Genomic DNA, 15,246 nt, shown 5'->3' with positions numbered 1-15,246 from the left:
CCAGGGAAAGTGGAGTCTTCCTTGGACCAGGAGGAGAGGTGGGATGGCTTACTAGACAGCGAGCAGGAGGAAGACGGGGGCCCAGGGACATGTTGCACTGGGACTCTCAATCTACATTTTGTAGAATTTTAGAATTTGTTTTTCATGGACTTAGTATGATTCTTTTAAATGAGTACTACTCTCTTGACACTAAAAGAAAATTGTCCACACTATGGCTGTTTCTTAAAAGACAGGCTGCAACGCAGAGCCAGGGTATTTGGGTCAGGCCTGGTGGCACTGCCTGGTGATGAGGACGTCTGTCCGCATTCCCCAGCCAGCCCAACCCCCATGCATGGCAGTGGAGGCAGGGCTTGCAGAGGGGTGGGTGCCTTCCACGACGATTTCCTAATGGCAGGAGACTGGAAAGGAGGGAGGGTATGGGAGTGTTTTTAGGATTCCCACTCCCTCTCCCATTGTTTATCTAGAGCAATGATTCTTAACCAGGGCAGTTTTGCCCCACGGGGGACATTCAGCAATGCCTGGAGACCTTTTTGGTTGTCACACCTGGTTGTGGGGAAGCGGGATGGGGGTGCTGCTGGCACCTAGTGGGTAGAGGCCAGGGACACAGCTAAGCACCCTGCAATGCCCAGGGAAGCCCTGCCACAAAGAGTGACCTGCTCCCTATGCCAGTGACGCCCAGACTGAGGAAGCCCGCTCTAGCACAGTGATTTCCCTTTTACTTTCTAGTTGTTTAAAAAATACCTCCTCCCTTCTTAGTCAAAAGCTGTGTGTGGTCTGCAGTAACCTTGTATTCTGTGTCACTTAGGGGCCTGGGTCTCTGGAGTTCATGGTTTTGGGACTGGGGTCCCAAATCCACATGTTTAACAAACGCCCTTGGTGATTCTCGTGCCCTCTGAGGTTTGAGAGCTGCTATCCTCAGGCTGTAGCCATATTTCTTGTCACCAGCCATCTTGTATTATCATCCCCAAGTTTCACTTGCCTAATATTCCAACTCGATATTAGGCAAGTGTCCTCAAAGGCGACGCAGCAGCCTCTGGTGAAGAAAGAACCATTGGTGGCTGCAAGTGTACTGGGTAGGAGGCGAGTCCTTCTGGGTAAAAAGGCTGGAGTGTCCCTCGTGGAAGTGGAGGGCATGGGATCCCTGGAGGAAGGGAGCAAAGGATACTCCTCCTGAAGCCCCTCCAGGACGGTGCTGGAGCAGTCTGGTCAGTGCCACTGTGCCTGCTGACCTGATGCGGGGCAGTGGGAAGGACTAGGCTTGTGCCTTTAGGGTGACAGAACATCCACCCCCTAATCCAGTCTCTTGTTTATCCGTGCAGTAAGGAGAGGGCATCTGGAGTAAGGCTGGCATTCTTGCAGTGAAAGCAGCATCGGGCTTTTGCTTCTGAGGGAGAGAGGAAAGCAAGTGCAGCCTGTGTGCAAATGCTGGCGGTGCCTCCCCTCCCCCCGGGAGGCCGGGAATGGGGGATAGTAGGAGGGGCTGGCTGTGACTGCATTCATGGAAATGAGCCTGGAGGAGTGGAGCAGCACACACTTGGATCGTCAGCTAGGGCTGCAGCTCTGCGCGTCCATCTCTGCGCTCCGCACCAGCCTTCCCCACCGGGCCCGGCGCCTTTCCACCTGCAGGGCCGGTGCTCTCAGCTTTTGTTTTCTCTGGAAACCTTCTTCTCTGCCCCTGCTGTGCTGGCGCACACATGCTGTCCTTGCTCCGGCTCTCCCTGCACCTACAGCTGTGGGAGCTCCCGGCAGCCTGGGACTGTGGGGTCGCTGCACGGAGCCACCATGGCCTCTGACGCGGAGAGCTGTGACCTGCCGAGGCTTTGATGTTGCTGCCCAGGGCTGGCCAGGACACTGGGGCCGCAGGAGAGGGGACTCACCGTGGGTAAGAGGCTGGTGGATGGCGTGTGGAGCCCCGTCAGCAGATTCCCCATTATGCGTTGCTGCCTGCCTGCCTCTCCCACCCAGCAGCCAGCAGTAGGAGCTGATGTGTGCGTGGCCGTCTCTCTGCATGTCTGTCCTTTGGGTCTGCATTCTGTGCTCTTCTCTGAGGATTTTTCCACTACACCTTTGGATAGGTATCCAGGCATTCAGTGTAGTTTCTTCTAGGCCTGAGACTTAGAAACACGCCAGTAGTCAATTTCCTTGGTCCAGCTTCCATGAGGTTTGAAATAGGGGGGCAGAAAGCAGAGGGACAGATTCAGGGTGATCTCCCCTCTATGCCCGCCGTCCACGGAGTTTCTGTTTTACTCATTAAGGACTTGGGAACCTTTCCTGGGCATGAGTCGCCCTCTTCCCATCGATACACATAGAAAAGGAGTTGGAATTGTACATCGCATTTAATGCTAGGGGTCCTTGCCAGCTGTCAGACTGAGGGAGAATATTTCAATGTACAGAAAAATCCAGAGCATTACAAAGGGCTAGCAAACAAATAGGTTTTAGGCACTGAGGGTGAAGTGAGAGAGAATTGACTTTCAAGCCACTAAGCCTCTATTTTGGACACGGAAGGGGTGTGGTGGCCCAGCTGTGCAAGCTGGCAGTGGTTGCAGCTGGCAGGCACAGGGAGTGGCAGCTTCGCCCAGGGGACAGGAGCCTGCCCCCTTGGGAGGAGGGGCGAGCAAGCTGATTTGGCTTATTTGGAGAAAGAGGGAACTCCAGGCTTTCCCTGGGGAGTGAAGGAGCACGCCGCTCGGCTCAAGGAGGCTGGGGGTAGAAAATGGTTCTTCCTTGTGGAGCTCTGTGTCCGGTCCCTGGGATCCTTTTGAAACAGCAGTGGAGTGCCAGAAAGAAGCTGCTGGGAAACCCCGGCTATATCAGATGTTGTCACTGTGAGCTTTTAGAAAAGGTTAAGTTTCTTAAAATGGTTGTTTTCTAGTTTGTATCTTTTATTGAAAGCTGATGTTAACTTTATTTTTCTAAACCAAATTCTTAGGATAAAATTTTGTCACTTAGGTTCTGTTACTACCTTGAAATGCAAACTAAGTCTTTGAGTTCTAGGATTTATTAAATTAAAAGTTTTGATACCTTTTTTGTTTTTTGAGATGGAGTTTTGCTTTTGTTGCCCAGGCTGGAGTGCAATGGCGCGATCTCGGCTCACTGTAACCTCCGCCTCCCAGGTTCAAGCGATTCTCCTGCCTCAGCCTCCCAGGTAGCTGGGATAACAGGCGTGTGCCACCACGCCTGGCTAATTTTGTCTTTTTAAAGTAGAGACCGAGTTTAAACGTGTTGCAGGCTGGTCTCGAACTCCTTACCTCAAGTGATCCAGCAGCCTCGGCCTCCCAAAGTGCTGGGATTACAGGTGTGAGCCACTGCACCCAGCCAATACCTTCCTTTTATAAGGTAGTTGAGAAGGACATTCTCATTACATAAGTGAGGAAACTGAGGCTGGAAGAGGTCATTGTTTGCTCCAGGTCAAAGCAATGAGTGAAAGCCCAGGCAGCATCCCTGAACGTGGGGAGCTGTTAGGCGAGATGTCTCCAAGACTGAGAATAGGACTGAATGGAGTCTTCCCTAAAAATCCAGAATGTGGTAATAAAAATCTTTTTTTTTTTTTGAGATGGAGTCTTTCTGTCGCCCAGGCTGGAGTGCAGTGGCATGATCTCGGCTCACTGCAGCCTCCACCTCCCGGGTTCACATCATTCTCCTGCCTCAGCCTCCTGAGTAGCTGGGACTACAGGCACTGCCACCACACCTGACTAACTTTTTATATTTTTAGTAGAGGCAGGGTTTCACTGTGTTAGCCAGGATGGTCTCGATCTCCTGACCTCATGATCCACCCGCCTCAGCCTCCCAAAGTGCTGGGATTACAGGCGTGAGCCACCATGCCTGGCCTTTAAAAATCTTTAATAGACTTACTGTTAGTGGGGAAACTGGGTAGTTTTTGCATGGAGGGAATTTAAATTAGAATAGTCTAAATACTCATATCGGCAATTTGCTAGAAGGCACCTCTGCCTTTATGTTGAATACCATTTCTGCTAGCTGCTTGCTAATTTAACTCTTTTTGGTCCTGGGTAGTGTGTATAAATTTTATTTTTATTTATATTTTTTGAGACGGAGTTTTGCTCTGTCACCTGAGCTGGAGTTCAATGGCGCCATCTCGGCTCACTGCAACCTCCGCCTCCCAAAGTCAAGCGATTTTCCTGCCCCAGCCTCCCGAGTAGCTGGAACTACAGGTGCATGCCACCATGCTGGCTAATTTTTGTATTTTTAGTAGAGACAGGGTGTCACCATGTTGGCCAGGCTGGTCTCGAACTCCTGACCTCAGGTGATCCAGCTGCCTCGGCCTCCCACAGTGCTAGGATTCCAGGTGTGAGCCACTGCGCCCAGCTGTAAATTCTTTTAAAAATCTCTTAGGCTGCAAGTTGATGGTGAGATATTTATTGTAAAATACACTACACAAAAGTCAAATCATAGTTTCTTGGGAAAGGGACTAAGGTAAGCAGACAGGGAAGTTAGAATATTGCTGTGAAATTTTTGTTTATTTTATATTTTTATTTTTTTGAGAGAGGGTCTTACTCTGTCACCCAGGCTGGATGCAGTGGTACAATCTGGGCTCACTGCAACCTCCACATTCCAGGGCTTACGCGATCCTTGCACCTCAGCCTCCTAAGTAGCTGGGACTACAAGTGCGTGCCACTATACCTGGCTAACTTTTGTATTTTTTGTAGAGATGGGGTTTTGCCGTGTCACCCAGGCTGGTCTCAAACTCCTGAGCTCAAGCCATCTCCCTCCCTCAGCCTCTCAAAGTGCTGGGGATGGCCAGGCACAATGGCTCACGTCTGTACTTCCAGCACTCTGGGAGGCTGAGGCAGATTGATCCCCTGAGGTCAGGAGTTTGAGACCAGCCTGACCAACATGATGAAACCCCGTCTCTACTAAAAATACAAAAATTAGCTGGGCGTGGTGACGGGGGCCTATAGTCCCAGCTACTGGGGAGGCTGAGGCAAGAAAAGTGTATAAACCTGGGAGGCAGAGGTTGCAGTGAGCTGAGATTGCGCCAGTGCACTCCAGCCTGGACGACAGAGCACGACTCCATCTCAAAAAAAAAAAAAAACAAACCAAAAACCAAAAAATAAAATCAAACTGCTGGGGGTATTATAGGCATGAGCCACCATGCCAGGCCTTTATTTTTAATGGTGGTAAAATACATATAACAAAAAATGTACCATCTTCAGCATGTTAAGTTCAGTAGTACATTCATACGTTCACATTATTGTGCAACCCAATCTCTAGAACTTTATCATCATGCAAAACTGAAACCCAGCATTAAACCCTCACTCTCCCATTCCCCCTCTCCCCAGCCCCAGGCAGTATCCATCCCATTGTCTGTCTCTATGGTAGTTTGACTACTCCAGGGGCCTCTTATCAGTGCAGTCCTTCAGTATTTGCCCTTTTGTGACTGGTTTAATGTCCTCCAGGTTCATCCATGTTGTAGCATACATTAGAATTTCCTTCCTTTTTAAGGTACTGAGTTTGAAAAGTGTTACTGTGTTTCTGACTCAGTGGGTGGGAAACTTAATTGGTTTCCCAAAGTAGATAGACTGTGTGAAGGTGTGAACTCTTCAGTGTATTGTTGGCAGAAAGTGTCACCTGGGCCTCCTGCTCTAGTCACTCCCCTTTGCTACATCCATCTTTCTTCATCCCCTGATTCTAACAGTTATCCTGAGGACTGTCCCGAAATTTCCAGCTTCCAGTAAAACCCTAGTATCATTACAACTGTTACATCCCTCTTCTGTTACATTTTACCTGAAAGATACACTGAATTTTGGTTGCATTCTTATCCCTACTTTAAAGATCTGACCCCACATATTTGTAATGTCAGCATGGAGTTTTGTGAAAGTTGAAAATTGCTTTTCTCAGTGAGGGGAAAAAAATTCCCCTAAACCAACCCTTTCTCCACTTGTAGTAATGATCTGTAAGAACTTTATCTTTGACTCCTCAACTGTTGTTTTTCTTGTTTGCTGCCCTACCTGCAGTTGTTAGCCATGCCTCACAGCACTGTCTTCTTACCCTATAGTTTTTAACGTACCAGATTTTGTATTATTGTGGGTTATTTGTGTGTCCCCATGTGATATAAAAGCTGTAGTTATTTTAAACAGTATCCTGCTCTGGAAGCAACCTCTTAGCTTGCTGTTTGCTTTGAGGCACAGATAGCCAAAGTAACTTGCCCAGGGTCATCCACCTGGTGAGTGTGGCCCCAAGCTAGGTTTAGGACCCAAGGCCACTACCTGTAGAGTGGCAGTCCGCAGATCCATCCCAGAAGTTGGGTGAGGCACCCATGCTGTGGATTCTTACAGCCTTGTGCATAAGCCCTCGTTAACACGCACACCTAAAGTCATCACCTTCTCAGTGGATGCTTCCAGGGACTGCTGCTCCTGCCGGAAGGCACCAGATCTGTCTCTTCAGTGTTGTGCCCCCGCTGCCTTCCACCTAGTAGGCAAGCAGTAAATGTAGGCTGAATGAGTCAATGATGACATTGTTAGAAAGAAGCGAAAGAGGAAGATTAATTGGGTATACAGATAAAGGAAAGACATTTGGCATTTGTTGGGCACCTACTTGTGGTCGCTGTTTTATCTTTTCCATCACGCATTCCTAACAGCAATGCTAACAGTAGCACAACTGTGTTAACTGCAGTGCCATTTTACAGATGGACAAAACCGAGGCCCAAAGAGATTAGCAGTTTGTTGAACATTGGTATGTCTCCAAAGCCTGAGTTCTTTCCAGTAGTTTGAAGTTTTTCAAATTATAAGTCACTGGAATTTTCTGGGAGACAAAGTGACTTACACCCATAGGGTAGTGCAGAGGGAGGTGAACACGCTGTTTTGTTTAGGGTCTAACTAGTAGGATTGACACAGGTATGTGGCGAGTAAGTGCTGAATACTGGAACCAGTGCTCAGGACATTTGGAGTTTCTTACCCCTCACACTGTGATCACTGTATCTTTGGAGGTTGGAGGAACAAGGTGGTTTCCCAGATGTGCGCTTTTGATCCCAAAGCCTGGTTTGTAAATAGCCAGTTGTTCTCCTCTGAGCAGGTGGCAGTTTCTGTAGAGGCTGTAGAAAAGCTGGGTGCTTTATTTCACTACTGCCACTGCTGTTTTAGGCAGAGCTTAAGGTTAAGTAGGGGGGTGGAGAGAGAGAGAGAGAGAGAAAGAGTGTGTGTGTGTGTGTGTGTGTGTGTGTGTGTGTGTGTGTGTGTGTGTTCAGTGTTTATGAAACTTCCAGGTCTGTAAAGTGATGTGGCCGTGATTAGCAGGAGGGCACCTGTTGGCAGCAGGCCAGCGGGAGGGGATGAAAGGGAAATGGCAGTGACTTCCTTGGCCTGGGAGCAGCTCTGACTGAGGTAGTTATCTTTTGTATATTTACCTTCTCCGCAAATGAGGGCTCACTGCTTAATTACTTTATAAAATGTTTCCCTGCATTGTTGGTTTAAATATGGACCTTTTTATCCATTGAAAGGCAGAGGCTATAAGAAGGATGGCGGTTAATAATTATGGTGGAAAAAAAATAAGGCAAGTGAAGTATTTTAAAGCTAGGCAGAGGGATCTGGTGGTAGCTGGATGACCTCAAAGAGAGACGTCTCGGTCCTAAAGCATGCCTTGGACATGTTCGTTTGACGGTGCCCACGGGGATTTAGAACAGTGTGGTCCTGGCAGCTGCTATGTGTCTGCCAAGCAGAACCTGCTGTCAGAGAGCTGCGTTTTCCATGGAACTTTGTGGCGTATCCCCAGGCATCTGCCTGTGGCCGGTGGAGCACGAGTTGCAGGGTTTTAGACTAAAGCCCGCCATGTGCTCATGTATCGTCCTCTGGCTTGGAAAGAGGGCTCTGTCCCTTTAAGATAGTTCTCCTTTGTATGCACTGGCTGGAACCCATTTCAGCTCTGGGTTTCTGCCGACTGTTAAAATCTGCAAAGCAACATTTAAATAAATAAATAAATGAAAGCTTCCCTTGTGTGGCTTTCCTATTCACAGCCAAGCACAATAGCGCCTTGTTGTTTTTGTCACTTTAATCCCCTTCATTAAATTGGAACCCTGGAAAGGAATGGTGATGGGGCTGATGCTGGACCGTCCCCCTGACTGCCAGCGGACACCTTGCGGATTAACCTTTGTGGGCATGGATTCTGGGTGCCCCTCTGGCGATGGGCGAGGAGGGCAAACGAGCGGGTGGTGTGTCAGGGCAACTCCCCCTCTGGTTTGTCTCCATTGTGCTCAGGCTGCTGGCAGGGACAACCTGCTGCCCTCCCCAGTGGCCATTCTTTTAAAGAGCAAGGGGTTCAGCCGCCTCCCTGGCACATAAGCATGGCTGCAGCACGTGGCAGTTGGGGGAGGGAGGAGCTGTTTGTTGTGCTGCCATCTGGCCCATCTGAGCCGTTCTTTTGCAGTTTAACCCTAATGGCTACACAGGAGAGAAGCGGCATGAATACACGGGTTTCCCAGGGTGCAAACGGTGCTTTTGCAGAAACTCCCGGGTGTGAGGTAGACATGGGTATTTCTGACCACCACCTTTCTTGTTGCAGCTGTGGCCTTCACAGCATCCTGAAGACACTAGCCAAGACTGTAGCAATCAATCGCACGTCCAGCTCTCCAGCAGTGGTGCTGATTCTTTATGCTGCTAAATGAAATTAAGCTTTTTGTCTTTGGATGTTTTTTCTCTCTGGGGCAGCATGAGAATGAAGGCTTGAATTAAAGATTTGATGTTGCATTAAGTTTGTGCAGAGGAAAAACACTTTTATTAAAATGTTAGATTTTGCCTCATCTCAGAATAAAATTCCACTAGAAAAATGAGGTCTAGATCAGCTTTTTAAAGTAAAGTTCTTAAATGATTTGTTGAGCCAGAAGGGAAGCAGCATTGTGATTTAAAGTTAGTAAGTATGGAATGGAGAAGGAATTTAGCAGTCATGTGGCAAATGTCAGGAGATTGGATCAAAATAAATGTAGATAAATATCTTATTTATTCTAGCTACAAATTGGCCAGAAGCGTTTTCTGTCTGACTCCAAGCACACAGAAGGGCTATCTTTTCTAGTGACCGTAGTTGAACATTTTTAGTCTTTTGTTTTCAAATTGTCATAGTACATATATGTATGTATTTTAAAGCAAGTATTCAGGGGCTTCTATGTCCCGTCTGTGTATTCCCAGACCCACTCCCCAAAGCAGCCACTATTCATTCACTTTTTTCTGCTTTTAGGTCTTCTAGTGGGTGCTGCAAGTTCTTAAATTGGTGATTATTTTGTCAAAATCAGAGATTATCTCCTGCCTTCCACCTGTGATAGATGAGGATGCAGTTCACACCATTCTCTTCCTTCCTTCTCTCACTGTCCGTTTTCGGTAGTTTATCCCAGTTATACTCCTGGCATGTTTACAGTGTGGGTTTCTTGTTCATGATCCTTGTCCATGCCTCTGGTCACCAGTGTTGTAGGAGGAAGCTGTGGGGACCGTTTGGGACCCTGCTGCTGTCTCCACGTTGCTTCCCTCAAACACTGGTCAGCTCTTCCTTCACCTCCGAAACAGATAGCTTTGCTTCTCCAGCCCGGGTTGGTCTTTCCTGCTTTGTCTACAGGGTGATTCTGAAAGTTCACCACCAGCAATCAGCACCATGACAGGAATGTAGATACCACCCACCCTAGAGCCAGGTGCACACTCAAAGGGAGCTGTTCCTAGCACCCCTGATGGCCCAGAGGACACCACTCAGGGGCTTGTTTCATTTCTTCTGTGATTTCCTGTAGTTTAGTTCTTCCCGTTTCCCAGTCCTTTTTATTTTCTTGAGGGGAAACCGAATGATGCCTGTTGATACCACACACAGTTCTCAGCTGCTTTCTCCTTCATTCTCTGGTTTCGAGTCTGATTTCATTCTCTGTAAGGGCATTCCTCTGGCAGCCCCTTGGCTTCCTGCTCTGGCCCGGTGTGATGGCTATGTGTCCATCACAGGTGATGGCCCTTGCTGTCCTCAGGCTCCTGAGTCAGTCCCGTTCCTTGACCCACGTCTTGCTCCTGAAGTAGCTTCTTCAGAAGGGGTGCACAGGAGGCAAACTTTCTGATCCTTATGTATCTGAAATGAGTCTGTTTTACCCTCCTACTTGACTGAGAATTTGGGGTTCAGATAATTTTCATTTAGAAATTTGAAAGCTCCACTACACTGTCTTTAGTGTGCAGGCTCTTATTCTGACACCAGCGAGATCTTCGCTCGTGGGTGGTCTGATTAATCACTCTCCTTAACCCCCATGGGGGTTTTAGGATCGTCTTTATTCCTGGAACTTCTGAATTTTTCCTATGAGTATTTCTCCGTGGGATTTAAAAATATTTTTATTCGACCGAGTTGATTTTTTTGCTTTTATTTCCAGGTTTGCTTATATTTTCAAGCCTCTTTGTTCTACAAGAATGCCCCAACTTTATCTTTTAATCCTTTGTTGACTTTTTTGATGTGGGGGACAAAAGTATGTTTAATTTGCAAGGCTGTGTTCTTTTCCTGTAATTGTCCCTTTTTCAGAGTTCTCTGTTCTTTTAAAGGTTTTTTTTTCTTTCTTTTTTCCCCCTAATTATCTCTGTTTGCTCTAGGGTGAGTTTTCTGTTCCCTGTCTTGTCCTCTCTCACTCCTGGCGTAGGTGTGGTTATCTCTGTAAGTGTAAGAGTGAAGCAGTAGATGTGTTAAGCGGAAGCTCTGTGCATGGCTGGGCCTTGTGGGCAGAGAGGCTTGGCTTCAGGGCGAGTGGGCAAGAGCCTGCTTGGGGGTAGGGTCCTCTTAGGTCTCCGCCGTCCACGTATGGAGGCTTTACCCTAGACACCAACTCCACGCTTGTCCGCTCATGAGAAAGTCGGCTGTGTTCGCACGCGCGCGCGCGCGTGTGTGTGAAATCCCTAGCGTGCTAGGCCCTGTGCTGGGTGCCACAAACAACAGTGTACAAGGCATGCAGTGTCCCTGCCTTTGTGGAGTTTTTATTCTAGAAGATATTAGCACTTTAGCGCTGTTTCTTTCCTTGCTCTGTTCTGAAAATCTGTTGAAATCTCTTCTGTTGGCCCTTCTCTGTGCACTCTTTGATGTTGTAGGTTTATGGATTTTTTAAAATTCCTTTCCCTTTTTTAAAAAAATTTTTATTTTTTTGAGATGGAGTCCTGCTCTGTCGCCCAGGCTGGAGTGCAGTGTTGCCATCTTGGCTCACTGCAATCTCCGCCTCCCGAGTTGAAGCAATTCTTCTGCCTCAGCCTCCCAAGTAGCTGGGATTACAGGCACGTACCACCATGTCCAGCTAATTTTTGTATTTTAGTAGAGACGGGGTTTCACCTTGTTGGTCAGGCTGGTCTCGAACTGCTGACCTCAGGTGATCCGCCCTTCTCAACCTCCCAAAGTGCTCGGATTACAAGCGTGGGCCACCGCGCCTGGCCTATTCCTTTTCTATTTTAAAATAATATCTTGGAAGGCAGAGGACTAGAAGGGCTTTTTGAATTTATAATACAGAAGCTAGATTGTGTTCTTCCGGAAAACTTGTCATGTGTGAATATTAAACCCAGAAAGGTCGAGTGCTCAGATTCTGAAAAGAAAGCAACGATTAAGAGTTGCCGATTTAGAATGATAAAAGTTGTCTTCTCAGGGTATATAGCAGTCCTGAGAGAGGAATTTTTTTATACGATTGCTCTGTTTTTCATCAGCCTCATTATATGGACCTTGGGTTTAGTCTTCCTTCTGTTGGGTAGAGATATATTGATGATCTGGTTAAGCCAGCTCTGTAGCTTCAAAATCAAATCCCAATTATTGAGCCTCTTGTGGAGCAGCTGTTTTTAAAAAATGAATGTTGCCTTAATTTCAAAACCATGTTATATTGGAATGAATATGTATCTTCTAGAACCTGAGGAGATTAATTTCTTTTTTCTTTTCTTTTTTTTTTTTTTTTTTGAGACAGAGTCTCGCTCTGTCGCCCAGGCTGGAGTGCAGTGGCGCAGTCTCGGCTCACTGCAAGCTCCGCCTCCCGGGTTCACGCCATTCTCCTGCCTCAGCCTCCTGAGTAGCTGGGACTACAGGCGCCTGCCACCTCGCCCGGCTAATTTTTTTTGTATTTTTAGTAGAAACGGGGTTTCACCGTGGTCTCGATCTCCTGACCTTGTGATCCGCCCGCCTCGGCCTCCCAAAGTGCTGGGATTATAGGCGTGAGCCACCGCGCCCGGCCGAGGAGATTAATTTCTTAAAGGGATCTTCTACTTGGACTAGAAATCTTTCTGGTCGGTGAAGCACAGAACAATTGGAATGGACTGCTTTAGGCATGCTTTTCTCTAGAATGGTGTACGTATCAGTAGAGTTGATGTTGTTTTTCAAAACGGCTTTTGTTTTAACCAGAGCTCACTTATTTGTCTAGCTTTTTCCTGAAGCAGCCATTTTAATAATTTTTTTTAAATGTTAGGAGAACTGTTCAGCCTGGGAAGAAACATGTGGGGTGGTGGGTTTGGGGGGAACAGTGCAGAGTTAGAATCTGTATAATGCTGATGGATTGCTGAGCTGAAAACCTGGATCTTGACACAGGAATGGGACTGGAGAGCAGGTGTGTAGGTGATCTTATTTAAGGCTCCATCCTCCAATACACACACCTGAGTGATCACCCTTGAGTTCTCAGGGACGCAGTATAAAGCCCACTCTTGTGAAGGTGACCTGAGTTGGATTTAGTTGGTCTGTTGGGATCTTGAGAGTGGCTGTCTCTTCCAGCCTCTAAAGGAAGTGTTTTTCAAACCACAGGACTCAGTATATTAGGTAATTATACAATTACCTAATTGATTATGAAATAATTTTTTAAAATTTTTAATTATTATTTTTTTGGAGACAGAGTTTTGCTCTTGTTGCCTAGGCTGGAGTGCAATGGCACGATCTTGGCTCACTGCAACCTTCACCTCCCGGCTTCAAGCGATTCTTCTGCTTCAGCCTCCCGAGTAGCTGGGATTACAGGTGTTCACCACCACGCCTGGCTAATTTTTTGTATTTTTAGTAGAGATGCGGTTTCACCATGTTGGCCAGGCTGGTCTCGAACTCCTTACCTCAGGTGATCCACCCACCTCAGCCTCCCAAAGTGTTGGGATTACAGGTGTGAACTACCACACGCAGCCATAAAATCAGTTTCCTGGACTAAGCCACTGTTAATATCAATGCATTTCACATGGTGAGGTATTATTTTTGATACTTTTATGTATGGTGGAGATTGGGTCATGAGACAAAATACATTTCTTTTCTTTTTCTTTCTTTTCTCTCTCTTTTTTTTTTTTTTTTTCTTCAAACCGGGTCTGGCTCTGTTGCCCAGGCTGGAGTGCAGTGGTGCGATCTTGGCTCACCGCAACTTCTGCACCCCAGGCTCAAGCAATCCTACCTCAGCCCCCCTGAGTAGCTGGAACTACAGGCGCGTGCCACCATGCCCAGCTAATTTTTGTGTTTTTTAAGTAAAGACAGGGTTTCACCATGTTGCCCAAGCTGGTCTCAAACTTCTGGGCTCAAGCAGTCTGCCCGCTTTGGCCTCCCAAAGTACTGGGATTACAGGCGTGAGCCACCAGGCCTGGACTAAAATGCATTTCTTCTTTTGGATTTTGAGATGTTTAAAAAACACACTTTTTTAGAGAAGGACTGGGAAAAACTAGGTTAAAAAAAAAAGGAAAAATTTGGCTTTTCTAATGTAGCTAATTAACCCACTCTGTAGGCTTCACTGTAGTCTGTTGCTTCTACCTTCTTATTGTGATTTTTATGAAATATTTGGGGAAAGTAACTGTTCTCTGAATGTAGTAGATTAAGTTTTAATGCCATGGGCAGAAGGAAGTTATGTGTAACCTAACTATGCTCTCAAGTAGAGATGTTATTCCAACTCTGTGCTGTCTAGAAATATAACATGAGCCATAGATGCACATTTATTTCCTACTATTTCCACATTTAGTTCCTTTGAGATCAATTAAAATAATACATTTTATTAAGTTATATCAATGTGCAATCAATATGAAATATTAAAAAGTAATTTGTTTTTATAGAAAGTTTGGGGGGTGTGTGTGTGTGTATATATATGTTTTTTTTTTTTTTTTTTTTTTTTTTTTTTTTTTTTTTTGAGATGGAGTCTTGCACTATTGCCCAGGCTGGAGTGCAGTGGCGCGATCTCAGCTCACTGCAAGCTCCGCCTCCCGGGTTCATGCCATTCTCTTGCCTCAGCCTCCTGAGTAGCTGGGACTACAGGCACCCGCCACCACACCCAAGTAATTTTTTGTATTTTTGGTAGAGACAGGGTTTCACCATGTTAGCCAGGATGGTCTTGATCTCCTGAACTCGTGATCTGCCCACCTTGGCCTCCCAAAGTGCTGGGATTCCAGGCGTGAGCCACCACACCCAGCCTCAGTGTATATTTTATACATACTGCACATCTCAAACTGGGTAGTCACATTTCAAGTGGTTAATGTCACTTGGGGCTCCTGGCCACCATATTGTACAGCGCAGCTCAGGCTCACATAGGCACCCACTGAGGATAGAAGGACACTCACGCCACCCCTACCCTTGGGAGTGTGGATGCCCTTTGCTATGCCACGGAGGGAACAAGAGCTGAGCTTCTGCTCAGCACCAGGCAGGGTTTAAGGCACCTTAATTTACTCTACATCATCCTTATCAAGTGGGTGATGGTGGGGCCACTTTATTGATGATGAAGTATGACCCAAATAGGTTACATGACTTGTCTGAAGTGACCTAATTTGATATTTGGTAGATTGGAGTTAGGATTTGAACCTGGTTTGCTTGATTCTAATGCTTGTTCTTCTCATTGGCCCACATAGCTTCCCACAGTATGCTTGAAGGGTCATTTTAGAGGGTGTCTGTCCAAATCTCCTGTTTGTATAGGTGGGGGAGATTGAGCCATTGGAGGATTGCAGAAGGATATTGTGGTAAGAGCTGTGATCCGGGAATTAAGTAACCTTGTTCTGATGATAAGAGCACATTGTAAAACATCCAAACAATGAAGAAAGGTATGAAGCAGAAAGAGGAAGTCCCATAATCCCTGTTCCCAGAGTTAAGCACGATTTTAGGTATATATTCTAGACTTCTATTAGTTCTCAGTGTATACATAGTCTCTTTCTCCAGACCCCTCCCAGAGATGGCACAAAATTGTTCGTACATGTTGCTTTGCCTCTTGCCTCCCCTCCCCACCTCGGGGTCACGGACATCTTTCCATGTTGGAGCTCAACTCAGCGAGGCGGTCCTGCTCTGTTTTTGACCATGAGGGAGCTGAGGCCCAGAGAGATTAATTAAACATCAGCC

At 46.8% G+C, this 15,246-nt stretch overlaps 1 protein-coding gene and 1 long non-coding RNA gene across 9 annotated transcripts in view; both read left to right on the top strand.

Moving 5' to 3' along the window:
• Positions 1–15,246, top strand: part of CYTH1 (cytohesin 1) — a 106,127-nt gene that overhangs the window by 56,692 nt on the left and 34,189 nt on the right. The window contains exon 1 of one of the 8 annotated variants that reach the window (XM_028835563.2): positions 1,529–1,882. The gene's annotated coding sequence lies outside the window, so the exon portion shown is untranslated. 8 annotated transcript variants of the gene reach the window in all.
• On the top strand, positions 1,529–13,618 carry LOC144336007 (uncharacterized). Its single transcript, XR_013407399.1, has 2 exons — positions 1,529–3,200; positions 12,959–13,618. It is a non-coding gene; the product is annotated as an uncharacterized LOC144336007 (long non-coding RNA).

Source organism: Macaca mulatta, chromosome 16 (assembly GCF_049350105.2).
Source record: "Macaca mulatta isolate MMU2019108-1 chromosome 16, T2T-MMU8v2.0, whole genome shotgun sequence".
NCBI classification, from domain to species: Eukaryota; Metazoa; Chordata; class Mammalia; order Primates; family Cercopithecidae; genus Macaca; species Macaca mulatta.
The sequence above is the reverse complement of the archived record's forward strand: the minus strand, read 5'-3'. Positions and strand labels throughout refer to the sequence as shown.